The 15,912-nt window shown below is 32.8% G+C and overlaps 1 protein-coding gene across 4 annotated transcripts in view; it reads right to left on the bottom strand.

The window, feature by feature from the left end:
* Positions 1-15,912, bottom strand: part of LOC100168581 (monocarboxylate transporter 2) — a 374,360-nt gene that overhangs the window by 46,589 nt on the left and 311,859 nt on the right. The gene's annotated exons all lie outside the window — the stretch shown is intronic.

Raw genomic sequence — 15,912 nt, 5'->3', positions numbered from 1 at the left:
ACGGGCGGCGGGTTGGTCACCCCTGCATTAGACCAAGCAACTTCCACCGATACATCACACCATGAACCTGTTGTACCGTGCGCGATGGCCACCCCTGCTGTAACATTCACACAAGGTCGGGTATTCACGGGCGCAGTCACAGAGACTGAGAACCACACGCCACCGTCACTACCGCAGCAAAGTAAGTCCTATACCGAATATAGAGTAGATATAATATGGAGTAAGATATATTATAACAATAAAAAATGGGTGTTTAGTAATTGGTAACATTTTATCTACCTGCTTCGTGATATATATGACGTAATAACATTTATTAGCCGGGTATTGGGCCACACATGATATGTGATATATTATTATATTTAAAGGAAACACAAATGTATAAAACAACAATTTCCGAATATATAACATACATTAATACTGCAACCTTTAGAATTTAATTTTTTTTTTTAGTATACACTATACAATATAAAACTATAGGTATACTCCGCCCGCCTTATAAGAATCATTGGGTGGCGGACAATTTAGCAGCCGTTTTGAAACAGTGAGCGGTGGAGGAATTTGTTTTGGCTGCGCGATCGGGTTTGGAGTACACATGCAATTAGTCAAATTAATATTATAAATCATAAGCTCCTATAGCCCGTAAAATGTAAGGCTTTAGTAATTCTTTGAAATAATCACGAAATTGCGTTCTAATGCGTCCCGTGTCGTCAGATGTAGCGGATTGGCGCTACACATATCATACCTCCATTTTTTATTAAAATGTATCGTGGCGGTCCTTTCGCATTAAAAATTAAAACATAGCATTATTTCATTGTTAACCATCGTAAATATGAGTTGTTTATGAAGAAACGTTGGTGACTTATATCATTTTTCGTTTGGCGCCGAACAGCTTATGCAGTGACAAGGTTTGCGAGTGGGTCTCCATTACGGAAGCCTCGGTATTCCTCTGTAGGTGCAACGTGTGACCGACAGCTGGTGCAAGGCTACCACGTCACCACCACCACTGACTACTACCCTTATACAAATTGTAACGCGTACACCACTGTCTACCGCTATCGCTACGGGTACGTCTCACACCACTCTATAATCACACCACCATCATAATATCACCGTAGTAGCTACGTGTGCAGCTGATCTCGCTGCTGCCATTATCGTACCAAGTACCGACGCGTAAATACGTTTTAGTCAAAACGCTATCATAATAATTAATAGTAAACGGAAAAATGCACATTCTTGAATTCATAATTAACTAATTATATGAAAATTAAGTCCTCTAACATACATATATACAAATGTCCAATATTAGAATTTCATCTAAAGAGCTAAATGCTGTGCCCACGGAGTCGTGTCTTATCCGAATATTAAACGAAAAAAAGGATGCACGTTATTTTTCTCGGCTTTCTTTTGATAACATTAATAAATGCGTGTACAACAGAGCGAGAGGGGGTGAGGAACTCGTGTGCGCGCCCGTCCGTCGTGATAATCCGATCCGATATCAGCAAGAGAGCGTGCATATAATAGCATATTATTGTATATATTCGGTGTGTACGTGTGCGGTTGATCCGTGTTTTCTAATGGAAATCATAATAATACGTCTTAGCAGAAGCAGCAGCAGCAGCTGTAGAGTTTCGAGCGTGTGATGATTATTTCAATCCTATACGTATAATATCATTATGACGACGGACGGACGGACGGTCGGACGGACCACCCCCCCCTCGCGTCCCACATTGTTGCCATACCACCCACCCGTCGACTTTACGAGCGCCCCGGAGCCATATCGCAAGACCGTTTAATTTCAACGTCGTTTTCGTGAGTTATGTACACTTAGTATTTTATGCCACAAAACGTCGCCGCTGCAGATACACACAACCACGCACACGCATAATGTGTATATGATATAATTATAATATGCGTTATGATAGACATTTTTTCGGAATGATGATTCGATAAATATTGTTTGTACCTACCTACTTTGTAACTTAACGTTTTCACGATCCGATGCACCACGATAGCAGATGAAAAATTAGTATAGTTTTTACTGCCAGAAATCGTATATGCGTATAATCGTATAGGTATTAAAAATATCTGCAGGGTATTTATAATATTAAATTATTTTTTTTTTTAATGTAGCAATTGTATTTCTCTATACCTAGTCTATCGTCTGCGAACCATTCATAGTTTCTCGATAACTCGTCAACACGGAGTATAAAGTTGGGTCTTTTTTTAATTGTATTATTACCTATTATTATAAGTGTCAATTTTAATTGTTTTTACAATGTTACAATTACAATATGCTAAATAATACCTATATTTTATATACGGATAGATAAAATATTTCTTTTGAATTTTTTATGTTCCAATTGCGTCCTATTGAGGGTTAGTAATAATAAACTATATAAATCAATTACACTATTTTAATATGAATTTCATACTTATATTCGTTGTTCTAGGGATCGATAGATCGGGTAATGAATAGCCATAATTAGTAATTATTTAGTTAAATCATTGATTCCTTAAAAATAAATTTAAGATTTATCAAATTAATTATGATTAAGAATTTATAATAATATGTTTATTACATTTTAAAAAATATAATTTATTATGATATTAGTATTAATATTTTAGTACTAAAATAATATAATATACTATATTTATTCTACTAGCCATTTCTGTTTATTTGGGTATGCATCAATGTTTGAAGGTCTTGCAGTAATATCTTCATTTACTTTTGATTTTAAATTGTTTTGAATATTTTGTCTCTTTAATAATTCAGAAAAATCCAGTCCATGACAATGATTAGGTAGTTAAAAGCAGGTACCTACTTAAAACTTTAACGACATAAAATACTATTATTTTCAAATAACTCCGTTCCAATCGTCTTATTTGTACAAGTCCCGCGCTCAACGTTAATAACAAACATTTTGCAGAAACAATATTTAAAATTATCAATGACAAAAATGTGCTCATTTTTTTCGATAAAAATTGTATTAATTTTGAATTTTGAATTTTAAATATAAATCGGTGGACGCATCGTAAACTAAAACGCATCTCTAAGAAATGGCTTGACGCATTAAGCCCTGAAGAATATTGTGGTTATAACATTAAATGTTAAAAAAGTAAATAAGTATCAGTTATCGTGATATTACCAGTCATACATAAAATATCTAATTCATCTATAGGACAGACTGCTATGATATCAAATGTTCGTAAACTTATCAAGTAAAAATAAATTCGTGTTTAAATAGATTTGCACACCATATTATAGGTACCATACATATTAGGTTGACTATTTTTTTTGCAATTTATCGACCGGCCAGGAAAATGGTCTACCTGTGTCTGGGACACAATCGACGGTCATCGTTAGAAAAATATCTTGGGGTAGGCGTGGTTTCAATATGATAATAACATTGATAACCATTAACCAATTATAGGTGATAATATAATATATTTAATATGTATACTGGTTAATGAAGTATTGGCATTTCAGTAGTTCGATATAACTATTGGGATCATTGCACCTGTAGGGATATTGGCAAATGTCAATTGGGGCCGTGGTTACCTTTTTTGTTGTAAACTCGGCCCGAGACTTTTAGGTAGTAAAAAAGGTAGATCTTAAAATAGGCCCCATCATTTTGACCAATAAAATATAATAAGCACGACCTAATAATCTGCAAATACATTTTACTTATATTTTTTAATGCTGAAACTATTACCTACTTAAATGTCAATACAGTTTTACAGTTATATAACGAATTTCATACTATGAATAATAATATTAAAATTAAAATAATTTTCTGGAGGATAATGAAAATCATCTCATCTGCAGGGTAAGTGATTCTCAAAAATATTTTATGTATATTTTTATTTGGGCCGAGTTTACACATCAATCATTTTTACCTGAAAAAAACCCGGGCTTAGCTTACACCTAAATAATTTTCACCTGAAAAAAAACACAAAAGACGTTTACAATAGACCTTTTGAACACAGTTGTTCGTGTGGCCGAGTTTACAATCACCCTAATTAATTAGTACGTCGTATTTATTTTATACCAATTTGAATTTTACATTGTATATCGATCACAAGTATACCGACAATTTCAATGATATAATTATAATTGGCTATCTTCCTGTAAGCGATCTACCCCAGATTGCGGTCTACCTGCGATTATTGGACGTATATTATTGGTCTACCTGCGATTATAAGAGTAACCAGTAATCTGTACAATGTTCGATTTTGAACACAGCTAAAATAACGTCTATACGTGCGTTAAAGTCCCACACATGTACAATATTATATTATTATATAAATATTTTAATAAATTAGGAACTTTGGACTTGTCACGTGTGTCCTAGTTGTGATATAATATGTATCGTTATTGTTAAACTAACGTCATACTATATTCTCTTAAAATGTCAGATGGGGTACATTATGACGTTTTAAGAAGAAAAATATTATTTTACAATTCTCTAATAAAAATCAATCTTCTTAAAGCATACTAAATTATAGCACACTGCACACGATGAGTACAATAAACACGTTTTATATTTTTTTTCACTACTAAAACACGCATGTACTTTTAATTATTGTATATCGAATTTACATTATAAATACACAATTATAATAACTAATAAGCACGATGCATATAACTTGTTTTAGTTTGTCGATTTATTTTGTTGAGAAATAATTATGTAACTCCTGAGTAATAGTGCATCAAAACAATTTACGAAATTATTTTTTTCTAAAAACTTTAAGTAGGAACCTAGCAAACATTTGAAAACTGAATTATATTCTAACACTCAACATGCCAGTTGAATAGACAGTGTCTAACGCCAAAATATATCATTTTAATAAAAATAATTGTTTTTCATATTATAATTCTGTGTCTCCTATATATGAATCGGAAATATAAAATATTATATTTGTGAGTTATGGAATCACTTGTGTGAATTGTAAAACTCCGATCTGTATAATTATAACGTATTGTGCGAGCGTAACGCATAAGTTAATTACGCGTGATACCTCGTCAGATGTGTAAAAATCAGAATTACCTAATACATTTTACATATATTTAAACATGTTCCTTAATATTATATAGGTACCACTATACATTTTATACTTTATATGTTTTAATAATAATTGTGCATATATTTTTCGGAAATTGTCATCAATATTCTTCGGAGAATAACAAATATGAAGTATGAAATTAGGGAAAATACAAAAAAATCTCGTCAGAATTGAAAATATGTTAAATTATATCATGAAAAACTCAAATAATCATTTATCTTCGTCATTGCAGACCAACAATGATTATTTAATTTAAAATAAATATTTTAATCAATTTACGTTAACAATTAATATTAACGAGTTAACTGTACTCGAGGACAAGTTGAAGGATAATGGCTTCCGACTAAAATTAGTAATACCTACCTACTCAATATCATTGAATTACGCTTATTTACTATAATACTTGTAAGCCCTTTAATACTATATATTACTGTGCGTACGAGTTGGGTGGAAATAAACACAATAACGCGGTGAAAAAAAACATGATATTATTTAAACAGCAAAACAAAACGGCCTAGATAAATACGTATAAGTTTTTTTTAACGACGCACGACTGACATAATAACCCGCTATCAAACGGCGCCGCCCCCGGTATCGTATATCTCCACCACCGGGATACGTAATATTATTATTATTATTATTATCGTGTCCCCCGAGCTGTTTACGCATGCCGTATAATAATATAATATATTTTAAACGGGTTACGATATCATTTTTGTTCTCGTGGTTTTTTACTCGTTCGTTTCGTCCGCTCGTGTCCATACACCCGACGGCCCGCGCAGCTCGTTAGCGACCGACAAATAAGATAATAATTACTCGGAACATTTTAATCTATCCGCCGGTTTTATACATACACGCACACACACACACACACGGCCACGCAGGCGCATTCAAATATACATACTTAACGATATCCGAATCCACCGAATAGTTTTTCACTCGATGTCATATTATTATTTGTTTAAATTTTTTACCTTTCTACGAGTGTATAACATAACCTGTACAGACAACACAATAGACGGCTTCGGGCTGTACGGAAATGCGCCGGTGCGTCATGTAGGGTAAATATCTTAAGGGTGTGTGTGTACCGTTTTAGATTATTGAATGCATCCCATCCATCTCCCCCACCCACTTCGAATTATACAACATATTATATAATATTCGACTTACCACTTTGAAGTCACGGATCACCGTGCGTCATATACGTCTATCTATATACGACTATACACAATTATATATATGTATAATGAGAGAACTGAGATTTTAATGCCCCAAAATAGATATGAAATCGTAAGTCTATCAATATTTCATACCTACTACTCGTTCGATACTATCTCATCACTATAAGCATACCCATACCACCGGCTGGTCATCATTGAAATTAAAAATTGTGTAAGTACTGCGATATTTTTACATTCGCTTCAAAAACGAATCGTGAAAAATGTTCTAAAAACTTGGAAAAAATAAAGCTGTCAAAAAATGCTAAATAAAAACATCATTAAACTAATCGGGTTCCCCAATAATTAAGCTTTACTCGCAGAGATGCGTTTTAAGAAAAACACAAGGAAGAGTATCGACATCGCGAAAAAAATTGTCAGCTCTAATTAAAATCATAATTGGTGTACGATGACGACGACATCGAGTGTATAGGGTGTGGGCATAATATTATTATAATGATGCCCGGCAACGATCATTACGACCGAAATAGGTATCACATCCTTATAGGTACCTACAGATCTTTCAGACGACAGCGTGGTTTTTGTGGTTTTTTTTCCTACGCCACACACGCTCACACACACTCACACAAATATGATAAATTTAAGTGTAGAAGGATTTGGCATGTAGAAAGGCATAATACTATCATATTATAATATTGTTATGTACCGGCTATTACAATAATAATAATAATAATAATATAACGTGTACACTGTGCGCACACGCTGGCGTACAGCCGCGATATTATTATTATTACTGATATCGTTATTACAATATTTTGTAAAGGAACGGGAAGGGTAAAAGAGTAAAAAATGTATAGGAACCTAACCTATGCGTTATAATAATAATAATAATATGTGTATAATGTAAATTCGGCCAATTATTAAGAGTGCCGAGATGTAGGCTGCTGATATTTGACACCGTATTATAATATTATATATTATTATTATTATTACTATATGTGTATAAGGCGCGCGGAGAAACTGGTCCGTCCTGAGGGGATATTCGCTTCTGCGGTTGCTCGGCATTTCAGGTTTCTTTTCCCATATCTACATACACACAATACCTATGTATTACGTGCATTTAGGTACACCTATAATGCTGTGTGTGCATCTTATACAACTGCCGCGACTATATAATATAATAGGTAGTGTATCATAATAATGATAGTCTCCGGTCGCGTTGACGAAATGTCGTGTTCCCGTGGACGCGTGTCTGACTATACGTTGGGCGATCGACCGGTCTATATTATTATAATATATTATTATACGCGAGCACAAAGACAATGGGTGCAGCAGCAGCAATGAGTCCTTCGCCCGACGGCCTTAATATTATTATTATTATTATTATGTTATAATTATCGTGCCTACTGCGTGTTAGTTTAGAGATGTGGAATTTACCACGGTAAAACGTTTTAGGATGAATTAATAATTGGTAAACATTTCATTGTCTTCTGCTAGCGTTGTTATTTTTCTTACAATTTTACCGAAAAAAATTCCTACGAAATACCTATACCGCGGCACCTCGCTATTATGTTCAATTACTTATATTTATTATCTTTTCAAAACTTCTATTTTAAACGAGTGCCTAAACATAATATTATATGAACACTTTTTTACCAACCCATCATCACTGCCTATATATGCCTATATATAGTCGCTATATGCATATACCAACCATGACAAATTTGTAATCAAGTACAGAACAATATATCTGTAGTACGTATATTAAACAGTCGTATGTAGATTAAATAATAGTACATATTATTATAGCAGCACTTAAATAAAAGGTACCAAAGAGGCCATTAGAATTTAAAAACATATTTTATAATTAAGAAGGTGTCACTCGATTTTAACAACCGCGGTAAATTAATCAAATTTAACCGAGTTCACGCGTCTCTACATAATATTATATCAAAATAATATAATGCTGTACCGACGTTTACTTGATAACGCGTTATCAACACTGGTTACCTGTTAGATTTTTACGTTAATTTTCGCGTCCGTTCGTCACCATTTTTTCTTCGCCACAAAAACTTAAAATAATCACGAAAATCATGCATATACTGCCCGCTGCGAAACGTTAAAAATAACCGATTCCGACCGTGCCACACGGCGGTCGACGCCAGTCATCATAATATACATATTAATAAAATTGTGGTACATATTATGGATAGTATAACACATAATACAATTTTACGGAGTGAGAGAAAACGAACACGACGACGTTTTTGCACCGACCGACGTTAATTAAACACGCCGTACAGGGCCGTGAAAAGCCGTAGCCGTACAAGGCACGCGCTACGACCGTCGAGTAGGTACAACTCGAGTGGTATACGGCGACGGACGAGTAAAAAAAAAAAATAATAATAATAATAAGAAAGATATTAATACTTATACTGTGTTTCATCCAAAAATCCAATTAAAATCATTACGTGCCCGGGATAATTTTTTTTATTCGCCAGACGTGTATAATACTTATTAAAGTTTTCATATACGCGATATATTCGATTTTCGCTTTGACATTGAAAATGCACATAAGTTATCGGTTAACTTACAGGCGTACCTCTCTCTCTCTCTCTAATAATATACAATATGTATATATAATTATACATTCATTTTGTTTCGTATTTTTTTTTTACATTCATACACACAGATAAGAGAAAATGTTACAGGAGAACATAAATATACAAGTCGTGATAAAAACAACAAAAATATATTTTATTTACCCAGTTACGATCTCTAAGATAAATACATACAACGGAGCGTTTGAGTTGTAGTCAATACATGTTTTCGTATTATTATTATTATTTTTTTATAACCTTTTATCTTATATATTATTATTATATTTGTAAGTTATTTGAAATGATGTACACATTACGATTGACGTTACATGTGTAGGATTATAAGATGTTTATATTTTTCATTTCTTGGTATAATATGCAGGTATGGCATAAATCAAATTACAATATAATAAACTCAATGTTAGTAGTATGATATTGGGTTCTGGATCTTCGAAAACCTACCCCTCCTCTACCATTAATGTAATGCTTCAAAAATCGTGGCCATATGTGGGGTGAATTCTATAGATATAAAAAAAACGAAACCAATAGGCAGAACAATAGACCACGGTTTGACTAAATTTATCATAATATCTATCGGCTATCACTATCAATAGTCAACAATTATGAAATTAAATCAAAATATTAAAATATGACTTATATCTTTACACGAAATACTACTATATTATAATATTTAAGAATTAAAAAGTGCATTACCTAACATACATTTTCTTAAATAAAATATATAAACACCAGCCCTAATTGTTAATTGAATTAACGATTATTATATTTTATAATGGGTCAGGTACCCAATTGAGATCATTGTTTTCTTGCACTGCACGATAACAATAAATTATTAGGTACATATTTTTCAAAGCAAAAACAACAACAGTTATAACTTATTATTTAGTTTCTAAAATAAAAAAAAAAAACCAAGAGAAAAATGGTCTTTAAAACAAACCTAACCTAACCTAACCTAACTTGTCGTTGATACATCGGAGTACCACGACCACGATCACCATAACGTGTAAGTATGCGGTCCTTCGGGAATAACCAGATTACCCGATGGTTTGAGTCCCCCGTTACCGACGTACGATTATAGCGCCGATACGATTAGCACGCATAATAATTATGTGTAATTAACGGCGATTTCGAGACACGGCAGTCCGGTTGATAAACTGAGATTGTGCGACATGACAGTGATACGAATTAGCGACGATTTCACTACAAAATAATTTTCGGTTTGCGGTGGGTTTTGCGGAACTATTACAATCCGTGAATAGACCGCAACGACGCATTTCGACGATAATATTTAGTGACATTCCAACCACGATTTTCTCCGCACTACAGCCACCACTCAACGGAAACCTCGGCTGGGCCCAACTTACTACCGGCTTAACCTTTTAGCGCTCTTTAATTATATTTTTAACAATATACATAATAGGTAGTAAGTAAAAGGCCTTTTATTATCCTGGGCATGTGTTGGGGGGGGGGGGGGGGGCGTCCATTGTATAAGTTGGACATGTATTACAAATCTGCAAATGGTCTTCACGCATAGCTCAACTACACTGTGTTTAACGGTCCAGTCGAATTTCTATAATATTTTATCATTGTTTAATATTTTTAAATTTTGCACATTCAATTTTTTTAAATGTATAAAATGTCCTATAAATGTATCACGTACGGGAAAATGTATATTGATAAAAGTTCCCTGAATAGGCACCTGAAAACCCACTTAGGATCAGTGATTTCACATACCAAGCATTTGCTCAAATGTTTCCTCACGTCGGGATAGCCTAATCAGGTCAATTCAGAGTCAACATAGTAATATTATACTGAATATTTGTGTAAGCTCGGAATTACTAATGAATTATTCTAAAAAAACAAGGCTCGCTAAAAATACTCATGAATTTCAGAACGCCATGCAAATAGTTGAAACAGATTATCAGGTGACGGGTAAATCAAATGTTTTATTTTTTTAATTTTAAATATTTTAATAATAATTAGCCATGTTAGGTCACTCGATCGTTTTAAACAAGTTTCCCCTCACCGCTACGTGTATTATTTTAGTAAAAAATGATTTTCGTTATCAATAATGTAATTATATAATACCATGTATAACCTCTTGGCCGCCACTGTTGACGAGGAGCTAGAGAAAGTCCGAAAATAATGTTGCTAACACTATTTTAGCCGAAACATATTTAGACCAAATAATATTTACCCGAAAATATTTCAGCTGAAAACACTTTGGTCAAAAATATTTCGACCAAACATTTTTTAGCAGATAAATATTTTTCCGAAACGTATTTTATCTTTCACCTGAAATATTGCCGACTGAAATTTATTCGTCTGCTAAAATATAGGACCAATAAAAAATGTTTGCCTGAAATGCGGTTTGGACACGATATTTTTGGATTTTGTATGTGCTCCCCTGTATACTAACCACGTAGTATTCCATCAACACAATATAATGCAATTACTGTCTTATAAGTTATAATATATATATATATATATATATATATATAATGGCATCGATGTACAACAGTATTGTGTTGTTGTTGTTGTTGTTGTTGTTGTTGTTGTTGTTATTGTTATTATCGTCTTCATATAAAAAAATAAATAAATTCGTGCATAGACGGGTATAGGGTTGGACCCGGTTAGGGCTTGGACGGAATTATAGTTGTGGTGGGGTGGTGGAAATTGAGGTTTGGATGTTGCTAATAACTTACATGTCACTTTTATGTCATAAATTTCAGCTAATCTACTGCATTGCTGTCACAAAATCGCCGATATTCACCGCGAACAAATTTTACATAGGATATATACTTCATAATATTATAAGGGCCAGGTTTGTTCATAGCGCGGTATTATTCAGCTATAAAACCGTGTAGGTGACTTCTACACTCTATCGTGTCATCCATAATTATTTAACACGTCGTGTTAAAATCTAAATGTTCCAATAATGGCCGAATGCTGTGAAAAATATCTTTTTAATGGAGGTACCGCGTGTTACCGCAGTAAAATTCAACTTATCGACGTTCGCTTACATCGGTCAAGTTATAATTATAACTGTACTGATACGCGATGTTTAAAACCTTAAATTATCAAAGGTTACACTGCCCAACCCCTAATCATGTTATAAACATTTCTATAAAAACGTGATAAATAATGTGATCGAATGAGGTATTTTATGGACGACACGGTAATGTGTAAAATCAACTTCACTAAGCAGCAAGATTCGGGACGTCGAGTTATCCAGCTGTAGCACTAATATTGTATACCTACGTAATATTATTACCTGTTATACGGCCGATTCGTGCTCAATATATAGGTCGATTATAGTGCGGTTTCAATAGAAAAATAGGCGTCGGTATATATAAATATAATGATATGTGTGTGTTGGCAAAAAGCAAATTCGTAACGCGGCCGCTGAGGGTGCGGGTCCGGCGGCGGGTCGCCGAGTGAAATACACCGGGTCCGAAAGGTTTTCACCCTCTTTCCGAGAGGTCCCGTCGTCGTCGCTCGGGGGGTGGTGGTAGGTACGGTGTTGACCCCCCACCCATTCGCCGTGTTAATAATTTAAACGATACGACCGGGCGACCGGCCAGCGTCCTCGATGATTTGCGATATTTCCCGGTCGGATGACGGCTAGCCGGTGCCCGGGCAAAGGGCACATACTATTATTATATAGATCCTTTTCGATATATTGAACTTTACTTTCTGGTTCTGCGCGCGTGTTTCGTACGAATAATATTATATACATATATATATTTTTATTTTTAAAAACACACCCACGCACATACGTGCACACACGACCGCGCTAAACCGACGAAATTATAGCCGAGGTAACCCGGCGTAATGGCCGAAGAAAATATTTATTATCTATGAGTGTATAATATGTGTGCCTCCAATATATATAAATACGTATAGGTGAATGTATAATATGGGTATGAATATAAAAGAAAAATAAGTCAAACGTTGTAGAGAGCAATAAAAAAAAGTACCTAATAATAATAATGACATACACTCGCGCCAGTATATTATAATATAATATAGGTACATATATGTATATAATATTCGTATGGGGTAATATGGTACATAATAATATTATAACTTTCAAATAACACCTCCACGCCCTCCACGTCGTCTTCGATTTTTTTTTTATATTTATATATTATAATAACGCTTATAATATCTCAGAACGAATATTATCAAATCACCTCCGGGCGTGGTATTATTATTTACTCGTTTATTCGATAGATTTAATTGTTATTGCAGGTACTGCTATGCGATGTGATTAAAACTATGGAAATTGTTTTATAATTGTACACTTTGAAAGTCGAACAACAACGAAAAACACTAAATCTCCAAACAAAACAACACTACTCTAGAATTATCTGATTATCGTGTTATTTTTTTCTATAACGATAAATTTATGAACATAATAATATTATAGGTACCGAATAGAATCTTTGAAACGAGTATACACAGAACATATACATATAGAGGTATTCTGAAAATATGAGTCAAATAAATATAGTATAATAATATTAAAATATATGATGTAAGATACCACCAAAGCCAAACGTATTATTTTTTTTTAATTTAAAACCGTATTTTATGATTATAAGATTTTTTATTTTAGTTATAGAATAAAGTAGGTACAAACCGTTGTTTCAACGATGCGTATATAATACACAGTTTCGATCAAAAGCGGAAAGAATACGTGTACGCACTACGCACATGTTATTTTAATGTTCTTCGCTGTTAATGATAACACAGTACAACAATAAAAAGGGTTTTTCTTTGGGAAAAAAATTTAAAAATATTACCTGAAAGGTATGGTGTATTTTTTGAACTGATAGTGATAACGTTTAAGGTTTATTATAATTAAAATAAATTAAGATAATGAGATGGACAAAATATTATAACATAATTCGTGATATTTCCAGCTAACGTTACAACATTAGTATTATTATAAATATAAAAGTATTCTTTTTTTTTTTCAAAAACATCCACTTACATTGTATAGTCATGTGAAATGCACTAATGTTTTATAAAAATATTTCACACTTTACGATAATATCTTTATAAATGTATTTTATAGGAATCGGTGTAGTTGTTTATTTGCCAGCCGTGTAATATACTCCGAGGGAAATGCACACGCGAGTGCCTATATAACTTTTGCGAAAATACTTTATAATCGTACAATAAAAGTTTTACTAACTTATTGTCTACAAACGTTTTTATAATCCATTTAACGTATACCCGGTATACATATTTTTATATTACTTACAAGATATTATCCAATCCGCTGGCAAATTAGCGGTGATTAAAACCTAACGGATTATGTTGTTATGTAAGTAGAAAACATTTTAATATTGTAATGGAACATAGAAACCATAAAGTAATTTCCTTATAATCGGATTCGTCGATCACAGTGTTTTGACTCGACTATATACAATGAGACGGAATAGACGGATAAATAATTGGTTGTGAACAGAAAATGTGTTAAAAGATCAAATCTCCGGGCCTAGTTTAAATTTGCCGTGAGGTAGTTTATTAAGGAGAAAAAAGAGAGACTAACCGCTGAAGATGCTGTACGCGCGAAGAAGTCATTAACTTATTATGTCGATATAATCAGCAAATTGCCCTCGACGAATTGACGCTGCTCCTTCATAAGGATAAGCCATTACTTCAGCTAATATTCACCGTTTAAATTATACTCCGTAAGCACAGACATGTTATTAATCTATTAAAAATAAAAAATAAACGAACGCATCGAAACGCTTAATAACAATAATAATACTGTTGAAAATCGTGTAACCTGTAAATTAAATAAAATATAAAGCTTAAATTAGGATTGCGAAAAAAATTTAAATAAAAATTATTTTAAAATTACAGTGGCTGTGAAGATATGACGTAGTTAATAGTCTGGAAATAAATTTAAATATGTTTAATGTAATAATCACGTAGCACTTAGACGAAATGTGCAAGTTTTCAAAAGAATTGCTTTGCTGACTGGTTGAAAAAAAAAATAATAGAATTTATTAAATAAATTATAAAAATCAATTCCAGACTAGTAATGAAAAGTCAAAACCATGTTTGTGTTAATAATCGTTAATCCGTTAATAGTATTATAATGTTAAGCCACCCGTCAGATTCACCACCGGTGTGATATTATAATAAATACATTTTTGGTGAAATGCTTTTGAAAATTAAAATTAATTAAAATACAAGATTTTTGAGCCGATGATGTTATCGTTTATTACGATATTATTAGTATATAATATATTATACTAATTTTAATTTAATTAAAAACGCTTCAAAAATAATAACATATTTGGTTATAATATTATTATGTTCACGTTTTATGGTCATATGTGGTATTCTACTATTATATTTTATGAGAGCACGTATTTGAGCAAAAGTGTGCACGCGCCCGAAATAACATTATCTTTTTTTTTATTAAAAACCCAAAGGAAATAAGTATATTTTTTTACAAAATGAGTATAGCAAAATTTTGAAGTCTAAATCAATGATTTTCAACCTTCGAGTGGAATGGGGTTTACCACTTTCTCGGTGTCGCGAAGTTCATATATTATATTATTATGTATATACATATGAAATGTAATATAATATTTTATTTGACAAATAGTTTGGTCTTCATCAATGTAGTATATCAATACAGTCGAATAAATCTATCACTGTTTTTCAGATAAAACTGTACAACATGATAACGTTATTGTGTTATGTATATACTAATTCCATAGCTATCTATAATAATATTATGAAGGAGATTGTACTAAAACGCGATTGAGAACAGCGATATTTACTGAAAACTACTGAAACATTTCGAAGTCCGTATGATTATTAACAATATTGTTAACGCATAACAGGTATAATGTTATAATATGGACTACGTGAGAGCCGAGTTTGTAATACATATTATTATATTTTGTACGTCGGTTTTTCTCGTTTTGTGTAAGCGTTCGACTATATGATTTGGAACAAAACACGTACAATATATACATAATATAATGTGATATAACACTCACGCGAGCTTGCTTTCC

The sequence above is a fragment of the Acyrthosiphon pisum genome, chromosome A2 (genome assembly GCF_005508785.2).
Source record: "Acyrthosiphon pisum isolate AL4f chromosome A2, pea_aphid_22Mar2018_4r6ur, whole genome shotgun sequence".
Taxonomy (NCBI): Eukaryota; Metazoa; Arthropoda; class Insecta; order Hemiptera; family Aphididae; genus Acyrthosiphon; species Acyrthosiphon pisum.
Note: the sequence above shows the minus strand (reverse complement) of the source record. Positions and strands in the feature narration are given on the sequence as shown.